Below are 20572 nucleotides of genomic sequence, written 5' to 3'. Positions count from 1 at the left end.
ATGTATATATATTATATATATATAATATGTATATATAATATATATAATATGTATATATATTATATATATATATATGTATATATATAATTTATATATAATACGTATATATATAACATATATATTATAATATGTATATACAATATATATATATGTATATATAATATATATAATATGTATATACAATATATATAATATGTATATATAATATATATAATATGTATATACAATATATACATGTATATACAATATATATAATATGTATATACAATATATATAATATGTATATACAATATATATAATATGTATATATAATATGTATATACAATATATATAATATCTATATAATATATATATATTATGTATATATATAATATATATAATATATTATATATGCGTGTATATATATAATATATATGAATATATACAATATTTATATATGTATGTATAATATATATATGTATATAAAATATATAATATATATAACATGTATATATAATACATAATATATATATAATATGTATCTAAAATATATATAATATATAATATATAATATATATGATATATAATATATATATAACATAATCTATATATATAAAATATGTATATATATAATATATATGTATATGTATAATATACATAATATATATGCATATATAATGTATATGTATATATATAATATATGTATATATATATAATATATATAGTATATATGTGTATATAATATATATATAATATATATGTATATAATATATATGTATATATAACATATATAATATATATGTATATATATAATATATATGTATATATAACATATATAATATATATGTATATATATAATATATATGTATATATATAATATATATAATATATGGATATATATAATATATATGTATATATATAATATATATAATATATATGTATATATAGAATATATATAATATATATGTATATATATAATATATATAATATATATGTATATATAGAATATATATAATATATATGTATATATATGTATATATATAATATATATGTATATATATAATATATATAATATATATGTATATATATAATATATATAATATATATGTATATATATAATATATATAATATATATGTATATATATAATATATATAATAGTTATGTGTATATATATTATATATAATATGTATGTATATATATATTATATATAATATGTATGTATATATATAATATATATAATATGTATGTATATATATAATATATATAATATGTATGCATATATATAATATATATAATATGTATGTATATATAATATATATAATATGTATGCATATATATAATATATATTATATGTATGTATATATAATATATATAATATGTATGCCTATATATATAATGTATATATAATATGTATGTATGCATATATATAATGTATATATAATATGTATGTATGCATATATATATAATATATACAATATACATATAATATATATATATGTAATATATAATTAATATATATAATATATATATAATATAAATATTTATATAATATATATATAATATATATATAATATGTATATATAATACATATGTGTATTTATATAATATATGCGTGTATATATGTAATATATATATGCATATATATAATATATGTATGCATATATATAATATATATGCATATATATAATATATATATATGTATATATATATGTATATATAATATATGTATATATATAATACATATATATGCATATATGACGAATTCGAATTCTTTTTTTCTTTTCTTTTTTTAATATCATGGGGCGATTATTATGACGGAGCTAGATTTAGTGATTAGCAGGTGTACCCGGCGTTGCTCGGTGTTAAACGTAACGTTTAATTCCTTGTAAAAAAAAAAAAAAATCCGAAAGAAACTGAGCCATTGGCATGCGATTATTATGTTTTTTTTTAAAACAGGTCATTTCTTGTAAGTAAAAAAAAAATATGCTCGAGCTGAGATCGAAACCAAAACCTAAAGACAGTGAGGCAAGTACGATAACCATTAGGCTTGCGTTCCATGATCTGGAAAAAGTGTTTTCAAACCTACATAGTCTTAACATAAGGAATGTGAACGATTCGCTCATACACAGTCGTGAAACAGTTGACAAACAGATAAGAATTCAATGACCCTCCCAAATAGCAATTTTTCAATTTTGACCACGTAGCAGCCCTTTTTTCTCGAAAAACGGATGAAAACTGATTATGAATACCCTATATATCAAACTTCTAATCTGTAGATGAAAAATTCGTTTAGTTTATAGGTTGAGAGTTGTTCTCTCTCTCTCTCTCTCTCTCTCACACACACACATTCTCACTTTTCTATATATCTATAAAAGTGAGAATGTGTATCTGTGCGAGGACACTACTCAACGAATTTTTTATCTGCAGACTTAAAATTTGGTATATAGGATATTCAGACATGCGGAAAACATTCTATTAAATGGGTAGTTATGTAGTGAACTACTACTATGATGCTGCTATGGTATGCTTCCCTTATTTCTCTCTTTCTCCCTACTCTTCTACTTTTCCCTTCCTTTCTTCTCTCAACGTCACCAGAGGTTTCAGCCAATCGGAATAGAGGACTCTCCTGGAGGGAGATACAAGGAAGAAATCTGTCTCAGACATCGGGAAACGATAGAAGCATCAACTCGCGATGGACCAGTTTCCCTGGGTAAAGACTTTTATCAAAGAAAACGTACCACCCTCTTTGTACCCCTATATCTTGGAAACCTTTATAAAAAATCATCAATCTTAAAGTCTCGTTGCACTTAATTATAATCTGATGTTTTCTTTTCCCAACCTTTCTTTTTCAGCACTCTCGTTCTCTCTCTAATTTCGGAGGTGCCCCAAAAAGGGGACCGACCGAAATAGTGACCCTTTTTCAAACGTCGGTAAAATCTATGGTAACCGCCATAGTTCCATACTTCATTGTTAAGAATTTATCCATATTTATATTTTAAATTCCATGTATTTTTTAAATAAAAGGATTTTTTAAAGCGAAGGTTGTAGAAAATCGCATTTTCATAACGTGGTTAGCGCCAGAAGCTTAAAGGCTGCTGCTGCTACTATGAAATTTATCAAATATCGATTCGTCAAAAGGATATAAATAATGTCGCTTTTTTATTGCGTGTGTTAACCAAAGTTAGTATTTTTCGTCCTCCGTAGTTAAAAAGAAACGCATTCACTTATAAGTTTTTCCCCTAAAGCAAAAAATCCAGTTCACCGATTTTGTTTTTAATTCTCTTAATGAAATACACGAGTTTTTGGTTTTTATATTTTAATACTTCTTTATCGACTGAATTTTTTTTTAAATATCTAAAAAAGAAAAAGAAAAAAGAAAACATTGAATGAAATAGAAAAATTTGCCGTCAGCGTCTGGTATTTACTTGACGATATAAGCATAACATGAGCTTTCATTAAAAAAAAAATCAACGTGTTTTTTTTTATATAAAAAAACGTTTTTACTCTTTGGACTTTACAGGTAAATTTCCAAAAAATATTCTTTTTTTATTGTGTTAAATTAAAATATTTTCTTTATTGATCTTTTATCTTCAATTTGTGATATATAAACCTTTGGTACATATATTAATTATTAAAATTTTAATAGACATTTCAAAATGGGGCGGGTGAATTTGAAACAAAAAACGTTTGTCTAAAATATTATATTTGGTTTATTGGAAAGAGCATAAAATTTCACATTGACCCTGAAAATATCGTAAAAATTGAACCAATAGAAAAATTTTAATAGATTTTTAAAGTTTAAAAATTGAAAAATATTTAACTCGTAAAATTCAATTAATTTCATTACGTAAAAAAAAAAATGGCTGCATGAAGGCATGTCGGCATTTTGTAAACATTTTGTAAACACTTTTTTTTTTAAAATAAAAAATATTTCTATTATTTTTTAAACAACTTTAATAGTATATTTTGGAAGTATATTCCATACAGGAAATAAACAACCCACTTTAAAAAAAAAGAAATTACGATTTTTTAAATATTTTATTCGCAGTTTTCTGTTAGGGGTGTCGCAAATTCCTCCAAATTTCTGATACACCTAGTGTTGCGTGTATCATTTTGTTGTTGTTGAATGTTTTTTTTTTTTTAATACTTTTTTTTACGTCCAATAATAGTTTTAAAAAAAAAAAAGAAAAGAGAGAAAAAGCGAAACCATGTTAGTGTACTTAGCGATATTTCTCCGCTTCGACGAACGCGTCAGTTGTGAAAAGGTTAGATTCATTATTGAATATGACGTGCGCATTGGTGTGGAAAGAACACCTGTTTCCACTTCCACAGTTAGTCATTTTGTCCTTTGTCTTCGCATATTCTAACTAAATATTATGAGTTTATACTTGCGGATGGTGTCAATGAAGTAACTTGATTTGTCAGCTTCCATGTTCACATAGCTTCTATCGCTTTGTAACCAGTGATCAAACATTCGTGAAATTTTATGAAAAAAAAAAAAAAAAAAAAAATGCATTACGGAAAATTTTCATAAAAAGTAAGTAACTACATTTCTTTTTCTAAATTTTCAAGTCATTTCCTTTAAATTGTCATTTTTTTTTCTTTTCGCTTATATATATATATATATATATGATTCATTTAATCACAAATAAATATAAGAAGATATAATTTCATGCGTAAATTTTCAGTAATTACTTCAACAGTGCTCAATACATAGGTAGAGCTAGGTAGTAAGTTATGAAAATATATATGGCAATATAAGCTACACAGAATATTCTGCGTTTAATTTTCGTAAGAATTCGTCAGGCTTATGCACATAAAACTGACGAATTCTCACGAGGATGAAACGCAGAATATTCTGTGTCGCTTAAATTGCCATATATATTTTCATAACTTAATATATATATATATATATATATATATATATATGTATATATATATGTATATATATATATAAACTCCTATAAATTCGATTTTCTTTTGTGTGTATTGATATTCATATTAAAAACCCTCTTTTCTATTTATTCAAAAAGAAAATACAATTTTCTTATATATTGGTTGTAGAATCGCATTCACTAATAAAAGATCTAGCTAATTTGCATATTCTTTTAAACATTTATTTTAATTAATTCCCTATTAGTTGCTTCGGTTTTCTAATGGGATAATCATCTTTAGTTAACTATTACGTGTAATTATATTCATGCAGATATTCTACATGATTTATACTTGCATAATATTTGCATAAAAAGTTTATAGTAAACACAAAATTGTTTCCATATATATTTATGCATACGTATATATTTTTGTTGAACAAAATTTGCCTACCAAACTCCTCCTAGAGGTTTTGGTCTACAGACATGAAACTTCATATATAAGGTATTTGAATCCATGCAAAACTTTATATTTGGCTTTTAGTCCGGAAAAATGGGTGCAAAAGTGTGAAAATTTTAAAAAAAAATGTAATTTGCCAGGCGTAGTTGCTATCGGTTCATGTTTTAATTTTTAGCCTTGCAGCAAACATGTTTTCATAGCTCAGTCATTTACAGCAGATGTAAAATAAATCGTGAGCTGAACGTTTTGGTTTCGATTCTCGGTGGTGGCGCATGTGTCTTTTTTTATATACTTTTTAAATCATTACTATATATTGCATCCAATTTATCTATCTATCTATCTATCTCTATAAAAGTGAAAATGTCTGTATGTCTTTTCTCTATGGTAATTAAGGAAGAATATTATTCAGAAAGACATTACTTTACATATTCACACTTTTTAATATATACATATGCACATAACCTTATGAACAGTACATACGGCCCGAGAAAATCCGGGGGGAACTGCTAGCATATCTATAAAAGTCAACGTGTGTGTGTGTGTGTGCATTTCCATTCGCAATAACTCTGTCAATTTTAAGTTTACAGACTCGAAATTTGATATACAGGGTACTGAGATTTGGGAAAATCGATGTGATCGGTTTTTTGGCCAGGAATTTGGCGATTAAGGGGTCAAAGTTCAACGATTTGACCTTTGAGAACTCTACCAAACTCCTCCGACAATTTTGGGTCTACGCACTTGAAATTTTAGATATAGGTTCCTTGGACATGGATCTAACTTAATAACTTGATTTGAGCTCAAAACAATAAATTTTAAGGGGTCATAATAGGGGTCAAAGTTAAAAATAAATTGACCTCTGCGGTCTCTTCCAAATTACTCAGACAATTTCTGGTCTAAATATTTGAAATTTTACATAAAGGGTAGTCAGAGATAGGGCAAGCTTTTTCATCAATTTGGGTCGAAAATCTTTAGTTACCAATATATAAATATATGTATGTATGTTTGCATGTCTGCCTTAAAGTTTCAATAGAGGCGACGGATTTTACCAAGATCAGTATCGTTTTAAAGTTCGACCATTCATACGACAAATATCGAAAAATTGGCTAAAAACATTAATATCTTCCCCTTCAACTAGGCACTTTTCTACAGGGGGGGGCACTTTTTTCGCCGATATTTTTTTTAAGTTATCCTCTTCTTTAGATTGTGTAGCCTTAATTTTAAAAAAAATGTCGCTTTCGGTTTGGCGGTGGTCGTAACAGCATAAACGTTAGTTTTTACCTCGTTCTTTTCCTCCTTTGCGGTACGGGTTCGAGCCTGCCTTCCTACTACCACTTTTTTTTTTTTTTTTTGCTCAACATACACATCCAAACACCCGGGCAACGCCGGGCTGAAATGCTAGTATATATATATAAAAAGCAGTCTTTTTAATTTCATCAGGTATGTTATATAAAATGGCGCCCAAAAGTTGTTGTTCGGCCACATTCTTCTCAAGCGCTTTCTATCGGTGAATCCGATTTTCACCAGGAACGATTGTTGTTTTCGTTTCCTTTGAGGCTTTATTCATAACCATTATATATATATATATATATATATATATATATATATATATATATATATATATATATATATATATATGAGAGAGAGAGAGAGGGGACTTTCAGAGCTCTAATGATAATAAAATGCAACGAGGACACGATATAGAATGTAATGTAGATGTCAAATTTGGAAGGAAATATTTCTTTTCTTTTTCTTCTTTTTTTTGCACATTTTCAGATTTCTTTATTACTTTGAAAAAAAAGTACTTATATTTGTTTTTGTTTAAATCAGTTATTGTATTTTTATTTGTATTTTGAGATTGAGGAATAAAAGTATTTGTATTTTGAGATTGAGGAATAAAAGTATTTGTATTTGTATTTTTAGACTTAGGAATAAAAGTATTTGTATTTGCATTTCTGATAACCTAAACGAAAGTATTTGTATTTCAATTGTTAAAAGTCAGTATCTGATTCAACCCTAACCTGGACACTGTTTCCGGTCACCGTCATTTGTATTTGTATTTGTATTATGGCATCCAGGAAAATAGTATTTTGTATTTGTATTTATATTTGAGAGAGAGAGAGAGAGAGAGAGAGAGAGAGAGAGAGAGAGAGAGAGAGAGAGAGAGAGAGAGAGAGAGAGAAAAGTTTATATGTAAATGTGATAATCAGGGAGACAGGAAGTATGAAAAAATGTGTAAATGTGATATGCTTGAATTTACATAAAACGTTTGTGTTGTTTGTATATGTGTATCAATTTTTTTTTTTTTTTTTGCGACTGTTATCCCCATCTTTATAGTTAATGTTGTTTCATCACAGTTTGGTCAACTCATCCTCTGGCCTTCTTCAGGTGGTTACCGTAACGGGCTAGGCATGCTGAGTCTCGTAACGTTATCCCCAGTAATTAACAACAACACAGTATAAAGATGAGGATAACAGTCCGCAAAAAAAAAAAAAAAAAAAAAAACTTGAATACACAAATTATGAAGCCTCATCTCAAAGAATTCCAAAAATTAACAAGTGAAATGTGCATAGTCCCCCGTGACTGCACATTGAACGAGGCATAAAAAAATTACTTATCTCAGTATTTGCCCCTCCTCCATTTAGCACCAAAAGTTCCCAGGGGACGTCAAATCCTGGTGAAAATGAACAAACGGTACAATTTTAGGCCTTAACATATGTACATTTGAGTTCTGCACCATGCAAAAAAAAGAAATGACAAAGTCCATCATTTGCCCCCCCCCACCTATTTAGTCCAAAAAGTCCCCAAGGCCTTAACATATTTAAATTTGAGTTCAGCACCATGCAAAACTGCTAAATAGACATACACAGAAAATTTTGGGCAAATATGGTAAAATAGTCCCCCCCAAAAAGGGAGTGTTTTTATTAACCCTAAAAGAGCCCCTGAGGCACATCCAAGAGTTATCGCGAAGTATAGACAAACAAAATTATATAGAAATCAGTTGGTTACAACTTTTCAGAAAGTTTTATAAAAATCCAAGGCATCAATTTTTTTTTAATAAGCACAAAAGTGTCAATTTTAGCCATTTTAACCCGAAAGGAATCCCTGGGGGCGGGGGAAATCAGAGTTTTGCCGAAAATCCGTTCTGTTACTTTTTTTGCTTATATCATGTTTAATGTTTGTGCAAAAAATTTTTTTTTTTAATTCCAAGGCGTAGTTATTAAGAAAAGTGCGGACAGACGAACGGACAAAGGTGAATTTACAGCCCCCCCCCCTTTTGTCGAAGGACCAAAAATGCAATAATATATAATTGTTTGTATCTGCTTTTCATATTTCCTTATTTTCTTCCGTATTTCAATAATATTGAGGCTGAGTTATTTTATTTATTTATTTATCTCCTTTTCAGGTGGTTAGACATAAATCAGGTGTTGGTTTGACGAAAGTGTTTGTTTTTTCTTCTTCTAAAATGAACTGGATTCGAACTCGGTCGGACCATATCTTCAGTCCGTGCCGTTAACTACTTAGCCTAATTATTTCTAGAAGATATTACATCTAAACGATTTCCTCTATTTGAACTCCCCTCATTGTTCACTCCCCACAATGGGCCATTTGATGTGCTTCAAAAATAAAAAAAATAAGTGTTTTTCGACCATACCAGATTTTTTTTGTTTTGTTTTTTTTTTGTTTTTTTTTTTTTGTTTTTTTTCGGCTAGAAGCAAAATATAGTTTGAGCAAAGTGTAGCGATGACGTGACACAAGGTCGGAAGTTTAGGTTTGAAAAGTCAATGCAAAAAAAAGGTGTGTGCACTCTGATAGTCAAACAAAAATGACTGAGCAGTGAGCCGCCCCATCGGCATTCTCCGATAGGAGCGCGCCAAGCGATTAGCAATAAATAAACCCATTCTCAAAGAGAGACAGTAAAGTCTGGGAAGGTGGACTTCCTAGAACCGTGTACCTCAGCCCGACAGATGCAAGCCATCACCTACTCAAAAAAAATGACTCGGCCTCTGCCAGACTGATTATCACGGACGTGTCTTCGACTTTCTATGAACTTCGATTGTGTCAGGTTCGTTTTGTTATCTCACTTCATAATTTATGTTCGCGGTCAGTGGAGAAATCCTTCTAGACTGAGTCGCTCTTTATTTTTTTCCAAACCAGAAAGCCCTATTTAGGTGCAGCTGCAGCTGCATTTTTCCTATATTAAAAATCGGCCTTATATATTTATATGCGTTACAGAAGATAAGAAATACATCGCTACCGTCGATTTCAAATCCAAAACAAAGGGGGACCAGTCTTTGGTTGCCTATGTCAAACACTCTTCAGACTCTGGTCCCGTTCGGTTTGGATTTGAAACCGATGGTACTGATGTTGCTCTTACCTACTGTAACGGCGTTACAGTGTAACGCAGATATAAATAAATATTACACTCGTATTTTTTTTAAATTGTCTTAGTAATCGAGCACTCTGCTGGGTGTTTTCTCCCACTAACTTTGAATACACGAGGGTCGTTCCAAAAGTAAGGCCTCCTTTTTTTCTTTTTTTTTTTTTTAAACTCAAAAACTAAAAAAATTGCAGACTTACCAGGGAGTGGTACTATAGCAGTGTCAGAAATTTCGTGAAAATAGTGAATAATTCCACCCCATCTTTCCAAGCTTATAACTCCTCGAAAAATGTAATTCAAGCCCTAATTTTTTTTTTCAATTAAAGGAGTAAGGACCAAGGTTTTATTTAAAAAAAAAACAAAACAAAACAATGTGTTTTTTTTTTTTTTAAAAGGTTTTAAACTTCGGACTTTACAGGTAAATTTCTAAAAAACTGATTTTTTTTTTTGTTTTAAATTTGAATATATTATTTATTGACCTTTTCTCTTCAATTTGTGATATATAAACCTATTAAACATAAATTAATTATTTACTTTTTAATAGACATTTCAAAATGAGAGGCGTAAATTATTCGACCCCCTATCTTTCTAAGCTTATAACTCCTCGAAAAATGTAATTCAAGCCCTAATTTTTTTTTCAATTAAATGAGCAAGGACCAAGGTTTCATTAAAAAAAAAAAAAAAAGACAAAAAGAAAAAATGTGTTCTTATAAAATAAGGTTTTAAACTTCGGACTTTACAGGTAAATTTCTAAAAAACTGATTTTTTTTTTTTTGTTTTAAATTTGAATATATTATTTATTGACCTTTTCTCTTCAATTTGTGATATATAAACCTATTAAACATAAATTAATTATTTACTTTTTAATAGACATTTCAAAATGGGGGGGGCGTGAAAATGGGGGGGCGTGAAAATGGGGGGGCGTGAATTTAAAAAAAACGTTTGTCTAAAATATTATATTCGGTTTATTGGAAAGAACATAAAATTTCACATTGACCCTGAAAATATCGTAAAAATAGAATCAATAGAAAAATTTTGATAGATTTTTAAAATTTAAAAATTTAAAAATATTGAGTTTAAAAATTGAAAAATATTGAGTTCGGAAAATTCATTACTGTTTTAAAAAAAAAATAAAAATATTTTTATTACTTTTAAAACAACTGTAATAGTTTATTTTGGAAGTATAATCCATAAAGAAAATAAATAACCCACTTTTAACAGAGAAATTACGAGATTTTTATATTGTATTCGCAGTTTCGTGTTAGGGGTGTCAAAAATTCCTACAAAAATTCTGATACTGCTAGTGGTACTATTAAAACGAGCGAACTTTTATGCTGCAGAATTTGTTTTTCTACATAGTCACCATTATTCTCAATACATTTTTAGTGCCTCAATCGTAAAAGTCCGGAACGGCGGAACGCTCATTGTCACTACTCTAAAAAAAAAATAAAATAAATAAAAAAATCCCAACTGCGCTGATGTTGAAATCAATTGCATCGGTTTCGTAAAAGTTCAATAGGCGCCAATGAATGTTATTTCCTTCATTTTTTTTTTTTTTTTTTTTTTTTTTTTTTGCATAGTGGAATTTAATGGCGAATCTCTGTTTCTGACGCAGGTCCATGATAGGCGTTGTTCTTTTAGAGATTCACACCATCAATATCTGCGACAGAGAAATGAAACTTTTAGGTCACCAATGCATAAGTTCAGTCATCATAACAATGCAATTTGCTCAATGGCTAAGAGAGAATCCCTCTGAATTATTGAGGCGGAATAAAAAATAAGGAAACTTATAGAAATAGATGAAACGGGAACATACCAAAATTATATATATATATATATATATATATATATATATATATATATATATATATATATATATATATATATATATAAGACACTGATAGAATTCAGATGAAAAATCCTGATAGATATTACTTGAAGTAATACTTTCAAGGAGATCCTGGCCAAAAAGGAAAAGCCAATATTTAAGAATAGATCAATATATAAGTTTGGTGGTTAAAATTTTAAGCTCTGAAAAAAAAACAACATATAGAGACATATATTCGATTTAAGAATTTATTGCTTGACAAAAGGAATATATAGAAGGGGTTATATGTCTCTGTGTTGTTTTTTTTTGTTTTTGTTTTTTCAGAATTTAAAATTTAACTACGAAACTTATATATATATATATATATGTGCAACGTTCACGATTTCCTACTCATTTGAACCCTTTGTTTACAGTCTGCGCATTTGACGTTTATATAAAAAATTAATTATTTATAATTATATATGGATATGTGTGTGTGTGTGTGTGTGTGTGTGTGTGTGTGTGTGTGTGTGTGTGTGTGTGTGTGTGTATAAAGCGACCATGTCTGTCTGTCCGAGAAACGGTCTGTATCAAACTCCTCTGTTAATTTTAGGTTGGCAGATTTGTAACTTGATAAATAGCGAATTTGGACCTGTGGACCAAATTTTCTTTGGTTTTAACCGGTAAAAATAGCTGCTAAAGCGGTCCAAAATGAACAAAAAATGGCATTAATCGACTTAAAGTACTCTTCTATGCATGCACAAATATACATTTATACCTTTTACAATATTTTTTTATATGCGTTAGGACAGTACAACTGATAACGAATAAGGTTGATTAACTATGTTTTTTTTACTTTTGACGTCACTACTATATATTGGCTATAATATATCAATCAATAGAGTGGCTCTATAATTATTAATAAATTTTTATTATAAATAATCTTCTATATAAATAAAACAGTAGACGTGTGTATGTGTGTAAATATCTAACAGGTAAACTTATAAACTACTGTCAGTGGTCATATAGCACTGAAATTGTCAGGAAATAATATTCATGCACCAAAGGTGGTTTATAGCGAATAATATCTTTGCTTACATGCATGTATATCGCAGACAGACATCGGCAAATTTACATGTAAAATATTCATTAAGCATTAGCTGATATTTTTTGTGCGCATGCGCGTACATTTGGTTTTTCCTCAGGCTGGAACGTTCGGTTCTTTTTAATTTCAATTCTAACTGATGACACCAACTTATTTTTTTATGCTTTTGTATTAAAAAAAAAAGCAAAAAAAAAAAAAAACGAAATCGTACGTAAAATTCACTCGCGGTTTGAAATTTGTAGATAGGAAAACAAATCTATACATTTTTTTTACGATCTCATGTTTACTTTATTTCATACATATGTTTAAGACGGAGACGGGGATGACACACGGAATACGGACCGTGCTGAAATAATAACGTTATTAGTTAGAAAGCCATTCTTAATATAGGGAGGGGAAGGTATTATTTAAACTATTCTATACTTTCACCTAACAATTTATTAAATAAGAAACTGACATGTATTATCTCTATTTTTGTTTTGTATTAGTTAACATTAGTATCTGTTTCTCAATCCAATTTCTTGATTAGTTTATTGTAAAGCAAGTGTTGCCTAATCACTAACTGCACTTTGAAATATTTGTTTTTTGGGTAGCATGAATTTTAAATAAGGTGATCAGCATGAATTTTAAATAAGGTGCTTCTACAGTGTAATACCCATATTAAAAAATACAAACAATTTATACTGAAATCATGTATTTCGAAAAACTGCTGAGTCATTTTCCGGAAGTGACGTCATGTATTGATGATGGAGGGGGGACAAGCACGATTATGTTGCTTTAAAAAATACTCTGGAGGCCGCCAGGAATTACCAAACCTTCTTTTAGGTGAAGTTGGGGTATGGTGAATTAGTGCTTGTTCATTCTCCCAAACATTACCACCACTTTTTCTCTTTATGGAAAGGGGCCAGTAGATGAATTCGCTGAAATGCTGCGCCCGAACAGATACTACACTTTGATCTTAGCCAAAAAGCCAGGTAAGCGTAATATAGTTTTCTACCCCATTCTAAAAAAAAACAAAAAAAAAAACAAAATAACCGACACAGCATATATTTTAAGAGGTGGGAATATGGAGTAAGTCCCAGAAATGACTGAAGCAGTTTATGATATCAAAAATACTTGATTTCATATATATTTTTAAAACAAGTGGGGATACGGAGTTAGGCCCGGAAACGGCTGAAGCAGTTTACCATCTCAAAATTACTTTATCTAATATTGAAAGCTGAAACATTCTACGATTTAGACATTTTTTTTTTTTTTACATAGGCATCACCACATTATCAAGGCCCAGAGGCCACTCAAGGATAAGGGTTAAAAAGTGTACAGTAGAAATTGGACAATATTGTAATCATTAGTAATGAAAATTTGGTAAATTTGATAACTTATATGGAACGGCTCATCAAGAACTTATTTACTTTAGACTTGAACATAACCATATTGTAGTCAGCCGGAAAGCAGGAAAATGGAAGACAATTCCATAGGCGTGCAGTTCTAAGAAAGAAGCTTTGTTCATGGAATCTACGTTTAGGTTTAGGCACAGATAAAGAGTGGGGGGAATTATTGATTGTGTTTACAGCTAGACGAGTGTTTCTTGTGAAAGTTTGGCGAGGGGGGACCATAGATTGAAGCTCAGTCGAACACTTTCCATGAAAATAACGATACATCAGAGACAAACTCGCAACATCTCTTCTGTGAGATAGAGGTTGCAAGGAGGAGAAAAGGACATCTCCTACGAGGCTACGAAGTCTATTTTGAACTCTATCAAGGCAGGACAAGTCCTTTCTAGCAGCTCCTGCCCAGATGTGGCAACAGTATTCCATCCTTGGACGTACCTGGCTCTTATATAGATAGAGAATAGCATCAGCAGTGAGATATTTACCGGATCGATAGAAAGATCCCACCATTTTTCCAGCGGCCTTGACAACAGATTTGATGTACGTATTCCATTTAAGATCAGAAGTAATAGTCAAGCCCAGAAGCTTGTCAAAACTTGAGGCTTCCTGAAGACGAGAGCCATTCATTTCAATTGATGCCAAATGTGGATTAGAATGTTGATGATGTAAAGAGAGAAGCTTGGTTTTAGATGCATTAAAAGTAACCAGCCACTCCTTTCCCCATAGTACTACATGCTCAAGATCAGAGGAGAGAGAATTGGAGAGAACTTGGTCGTTTACTGTCTTAGATGTGCTACCATAAATGGTAGTGTCGTCAGCATAAATGTCTACAAATGATGTAAGGATGTGATTTGGAAGATCATTAATTGCATTATTTCATGTCTGTTTATGAAATTCGTCCAGGAAATGGCCGAAACCGTTTACGAATTAAGCATTACTACATTTCATTCATATTTTGAACAGTGGGGTTGGAAATATAGAGTCAGTCCCGGAAATGGCTGGAACATTTACGTTTTAGACATTAATTTATTTCATGTATATTTTTAACAGTGGTGTAAGGGATAAGAAGTCAGTGTCGGAAATGGCTGAAACAGTTTACGATTTGAACATTACTTTATTTCATGTATATTTTTAATAGACATTTTACATAGTTATTATTTTCGTAAGGAGGGGGCGATAATGTGGGTTAAAGTTATGAAAAATGTGAGTTAATTGATTGGTCTTTTCTTTAATGAAATAATCAACCCAGACAATATACCAAAGTTATTATTTTCGTAAGGGGGGGGGCGATAATAAGGGTTAAAATTATGTACACTTATTGTCAAAATTAGTAACATATCCAAAAATTATGAAAAATGATGAAATGTGACATAATTAATTGGCGTGTTTGTAACGAAATAATCAACCCAGACCATATATCAAAGTTATTATTTCAGTAAGGGGGTAGACGATAACGTGTGTTACAAATATCAAAAAATGATCGTCCAAATTAGGAACACATCTAAGAATTATGAAAAATGATGAAATGTGAATAAATCGATTCGTGTGTTTGTAATGATATAAACAACCAAGATAATATATCAAAGTTATTATTTTCGGAAGGGGAGGGGGATAATGTGGGTTAAAATTAAAAAAAAATAATTGTCGAAATTAGTAACATATCCAAGAATTATAAAAAATGATGAAATGTGAGTTAATTGATTGGTGTGTTTGTAATGAAATAATCGGCCCACACAATATATCAAAGTTATTATTTTCGTAAGGGGGTGCTATAAGGGGGGGGGTTAAAATTATGAAAAATGATTGTCGAAATTAGTTAGATACCCAAGAATTATGAAAAATGATAAAATGTGAATTAATCGATTGGTGTGTTTGTAATGAAATAATCGGCCCAGAAATATATCAAAGTTATTATTTTCCTGGGGGGGGGGGCGATAATGTCCGCTAAAATGACGAAAAATGATTGTCAAAATTAATAACATTTCCAGTAATTATGAAAAATGATGAAATGTGAGTTAATTGATTGGTGTGTTTTTAATGAAATAATAAGCCCAGACAATTTATCAATTTCTGTAGGTGGTAAACAATATTTTTCTGAATTTTCAATGTTAACTTCAGAGAATGACGTCACAGTTGTAGCGATGAGTAGAAACGTGCTCTGGAGTTCTCTATGAATTAACAAACCTTCAGTTTGGGGTGGGGCTGGAGAGAGTAATGTCCATTTTGGAGTCACTATGCAATCTCCCACAATGTCATATTCCAAATTATGGAGTAACTATGGAATCATATTCCGGAAATGACATCTTTTGTCTTTCTAATGTGTTGTGGGCGGTTGTGGTAGTAAGGTGTGGGGAGAACTATATTAATATTGAAAATTGTGGTAAAGTAAAAGTTGCCTGATGATCATTCGCGTCAATGCATTTATGTAATTATTTGGAAAACCTGTCGAGTTATGGTCAAGAAATGATATCATTTCACTTAAAATGATGGTGTCAGTAGTAGGGAGGGAAAGAACACACTTATGTGGAATTTTGTATTGAAGCAAGGGTTACCTAATCACAAAGCTTCTCAACATATTTGTTTGTTTGTAAAGCCTGCTGAGTAATCTTCCGAAAATGACGTCTTTTTTCCAAAAACATTTGTTGTCGGTAGTAGGGAAAAAATGAAACACACTAATGTGGAATTTGAAAATGAAGCAAGGGTTGTCTAATCACTTAACTGAGTCAATTAATTTTATAATCCTGCTGAGACATCTTCCAAAATGACATAATTTTTCTTACAATAATAGTGCCGTTAGTTAGGAAGAAAAGAAACGCAGTAATGTTGAAATTTATGGTGAAGCAAGGGTTGTGAACTCATTAACCAACACAATGTATTTATGTATTAATTTGGAAATCCTAATGATCCATCTTCTAAAATGATTTCAATTTTCTTAAAATTATGGTAGCCTTGGTGGAAAGAGAAATTATCTCATATATGTTGTACAATACCTGTCGAGAGTATGTGAAATTGTTTCATATATGTATATAAATTACCCGTCCAAATGTAGGTAAACATATTTTAAATATGTGTTGTAAATTACCCATCCCAAAAAGGTAAAATTATTTCATATACATTCTGTAAATTACCTACCCTAGGGAAGGTACAATTAATTCATACATGTGTAATAGCCGTCCTAGGGTAGGTAAAATATTCTTTTACTCGAAATACCAAATGATACATACACATTAAAAATTCCTCTCTCCAAAGAATAACAATTATATTCAAAATCATTTACTGCATTTATATTTACTCTCTATCGCCCCCACAATAGTGGAGTTACTATCTTTAAAAGCATATTTGAGAAAATTGACCAAGCCCTATTTTCTTATCCTTAACCAGCTAACATTCACGTATGTGGAGACTTCAATGTTCACAATGTGGAATGGTTGACCCACTCAAACAAGACCGATGATGAGGGGAGGCTGTCATGATTTCTCCATTACTTATGACCTCACTCAGATTGTTCACGAACCCACCCGTGTGCCCGACACTGACGGCCAGTATGCAAGTCTCCTAGACCTTTTTCTCACAACTTGCCCTGAACGATGTTCAGTTTCCGTTCTATCTCCTCTTGGATCTTCCAACCACTCTGTTCTATCAATTAAGATAAAAATGAAATGTAGTAAGTCCTCAGACGTACCTCTCCATCGTACAGTATATTGATACACTATGGCTGACTGGGATAGCTTCCATACATTTATATATCTACCTCTGCATTCCATGTTTAAAAAGGATGTGTCCTCTATAGCATCAGACCTGACGGAATAGTTAATTGTAGGTATAGACCGTTTCATACACTCGAAAAAGTCCAGCAAAATCCTAACAGCCAGCCATGGTTCTCTCCAGAGTATGCTGCTGCCATTGCGCACAGAAATAACTTTTTCCATTGCTTCCAACGTAATAGATGTATGGAGACTAAAGCCGCTTTCAGGACTGCCAGCAACCATTGTAAGAAAGTAATAAAGAACGCAAGAGAGTTGTATGCTCAATCCGTTAAGTCCAAAATAACTGAGCAGCGGCTTGGTTCCCACCAGTTTTGGCAAATAGCAAACAGAATCCTGAACAGAGTCGTGTGCTCTATCCCAACTATCATCAATGGACCTGAGTTAATCTCGTCAACATCAGACAAAGCCAAACTCTTTGCCAAGATCTTTGCAGCTAATTCTACCCTTTGCGATCAAGGCCACCAACCCCTAATATTTCCTCCTGTATCAGAAAACAAGCTATGTGATATACAAATATCTGCACGTGATGTTGCCAAGCTAATCAAAAACATTGATTCCAGTAAAGCAACCGGCCCTTACGGTATTCTAATTATAGTACTCAAAAAACTCCAACCAGAACTAGCACCCATACTTACAAAACTGTTTAAACGTTGTCTTAAGGAGAATTGCTTCCCATCACCCTGAAAAATCTCATCGGTATGCCCTGTATTTAAGAATTCAGGTGATCGCTCATCCCCCTCTCAGTACAGGCCAATAAGTCTCCTGTGCGTCATGAATCTGTGTTAAATAGAGAAGTAATCAACCATCTTAGAAAAAATAATCCTCTTAGTGACACACAATATGGTTTCCATTCTGCTAGATCTACAGCAGATGTGCTTGCAGTTATATCTCATAGGATTAGTGAATCTCTCAATGGAGGCAACCTATCTAGGGCAATTGCTCTTGACATATCAAAGGCCTTTGATAGGGTATGGCATAAAGGTTTACTTCACAAGATCTCTAGCTATGGTATAGCTGGAAATGTCTTCTCAATTATTAAATCATTTCTCTCTGATAGGTTCATAAGAGTAGTAGTTGATGGGCAAAAATCAGAAACTCACAGTATTAATGCTGGAGTCCCTCAGAGGTCCATCCTGGCCCAACTTTTTTCCTGATCTACATTAATGATCTTCCAAATCACATCCTTACATCATTCGTAGACATTTATGCTGATGACACTACCATCTATGGCAGAAAATCTACGACAGTAAACGACAAAGTTCTCTCGATTCTCTCTCCTCTGATCTTGAGCATGTGGTACAATGGGGAAAGGAGTGGCTGGTTACTTTTAATGCATCTAAAACATCTTTACATCATCAACGCTCTGATCCCTATCTGGTATCAATTGAAATGAATGGCTCTCATCTTGCGGAGGCCTCATGTTTTGACAAGCTTCTGGGCTTGACCTTTACTCCTGATCTTAAATGGAATACGTACATCAAATCTGTTGCCAAGGCCGCTGGAAAATGGTCGGATCCTTCTATCGATCCAGTAGATATCTCACTGCTGATGCTATTCTCTATCTATATAAGAGCCAGGTATGTCCAAGGATGGAATACTGTTGCCACATCTGGGCAAGAGCTGCATGAAAGGACTTGTCCTGCCTTGATAGAGTTCAAAATAGACTTTGTAGCCTCGTAGGAGATGTCCTTTTCTCTTCCCTGCAACCTCTATCTCACAGAAGAGATGTTTCGAGTTTGTCTCTGCTTTATCGTTATTTTCATGGCAAGTGTTCGACTGAGCTTCAATCTATGGTCCCCCCTGGTCAAACTTTCACAAAAAACACTCGTCTAGCTGTAAACACTATCAATAATTCCCCCCACTCTTTATCTGTGCCTAAACCTAAACGTAGATTCCATGAACAAAGCTTCTTTCTTAGAACTGCACGCCTGTGGAATTGTCTTCCGTTTTCCTGCTTTCCAGCTGACTACAATATGGTTGTCTTCAAGTCCAACGTAAACAAGTTCTTGATGAGCCGTTCCACGTAAGTTTCTTAATTTACCAAATTGCCATTACTAACGATTACTATATTGTCCAATTGACTACTGTACACTCTTAACCCTTATGCTCGAGTGGTCTCTTGGCCTTGATAACTGGTTATGCCTATGTAAAAAAAAAAAAAAATCAACTTCAATTTTCTTATTGTTTATACGGTCCCGAGCAACGGCGGGTAGCCCCGCTAGTAAATAAATAAGAATGCATGAAAGACGGACGGAACTTGATAAAAGGCAACTATTATTATTGATACAACTCCAAGCACATCGCATTAATCGGAAATCGCAGTCCGAATGAACGCCGGCATTAAAAGTGCACTCGCCTGGGTAGTGTGGGGGGGGGCTGGTTTTACCCCCACATTTAAAACGACCTTGTCTCTAATTTGCTTTCGTGGGGAAGCAAATGAATAAAATGCATAAATTAAAATATCATGTTTTTCGTACTTTATGGGGGAGGGCATTACTATTTATTGGGTACAATATCATAACTAATAGATACTTCAATTCGTGTAGATTTAATTATCATATTTAAGTGTAGTTTACAACCGGGTCACGCCTGGTGGCCTGCTAGTGTATGTGTTTGCAATTGTGTGTATATATATATATATTGTATTATATATATATATATTTTGGGGGGTCACCATCTCTCCCTCTCTCTCTCTCTCTCTCTCTCTCTCTATATATATATATATATATATATATATATATATATATATATATTATATATATATATAGAGAGAGAGATGGTGACCCCCCAAAAAACAGAGGACATTCAATTGT

General features: G+C 31.4%; 1 protein-coding gene across 2 annotated transcripts in view; it reads left to right on the top strand.

Annotated features, from left to right (window-relative positions):
• The window catches only part of LOC145276744 (long-chain fatty acid transport protein 6-like), a 478413-nt gene that overhangs the window by 183268 nt on the left and 274573 nt on the right, over nucleotides 1-20572 (top strand). Inside the window, exon 1 of one of the 2 annotated variants that reach the window (XM_080127975.1) lies at nucleotides 4383-4517. The exons of the other annotated variant lie outside the window; for it this stretch is intronic. The gene's annotated coding sequence lies outside the window, so the exon portion shown is untranslated. Of the gene's footprint in view, nucleotides 1-4382; nucleotides 4518-20572 lie in introns of those variants that run through there. 2 annotated transcript variants of the gene reach the window in all.

Source organism: Euprymna scolopes, chromosome 5 (assembly GCF_053919585.1).
Source record: "Euprymna scolopes isolate OS-2025 chromosome 5, ASM5391958v1, whole genome shotgun sequence".
Lineage (NCBI taxonomy): Eukaryota > Metazoa > Mollusca > Cephalopoda > Sepiida > Sepiolidae > Euprymna > Euprymna scolopes.
The sequence above is the reverse complement of the archived record's forward strand: the minus strand, read 5'-3'. Positions and strand labels throughout refer to the sequence as shown.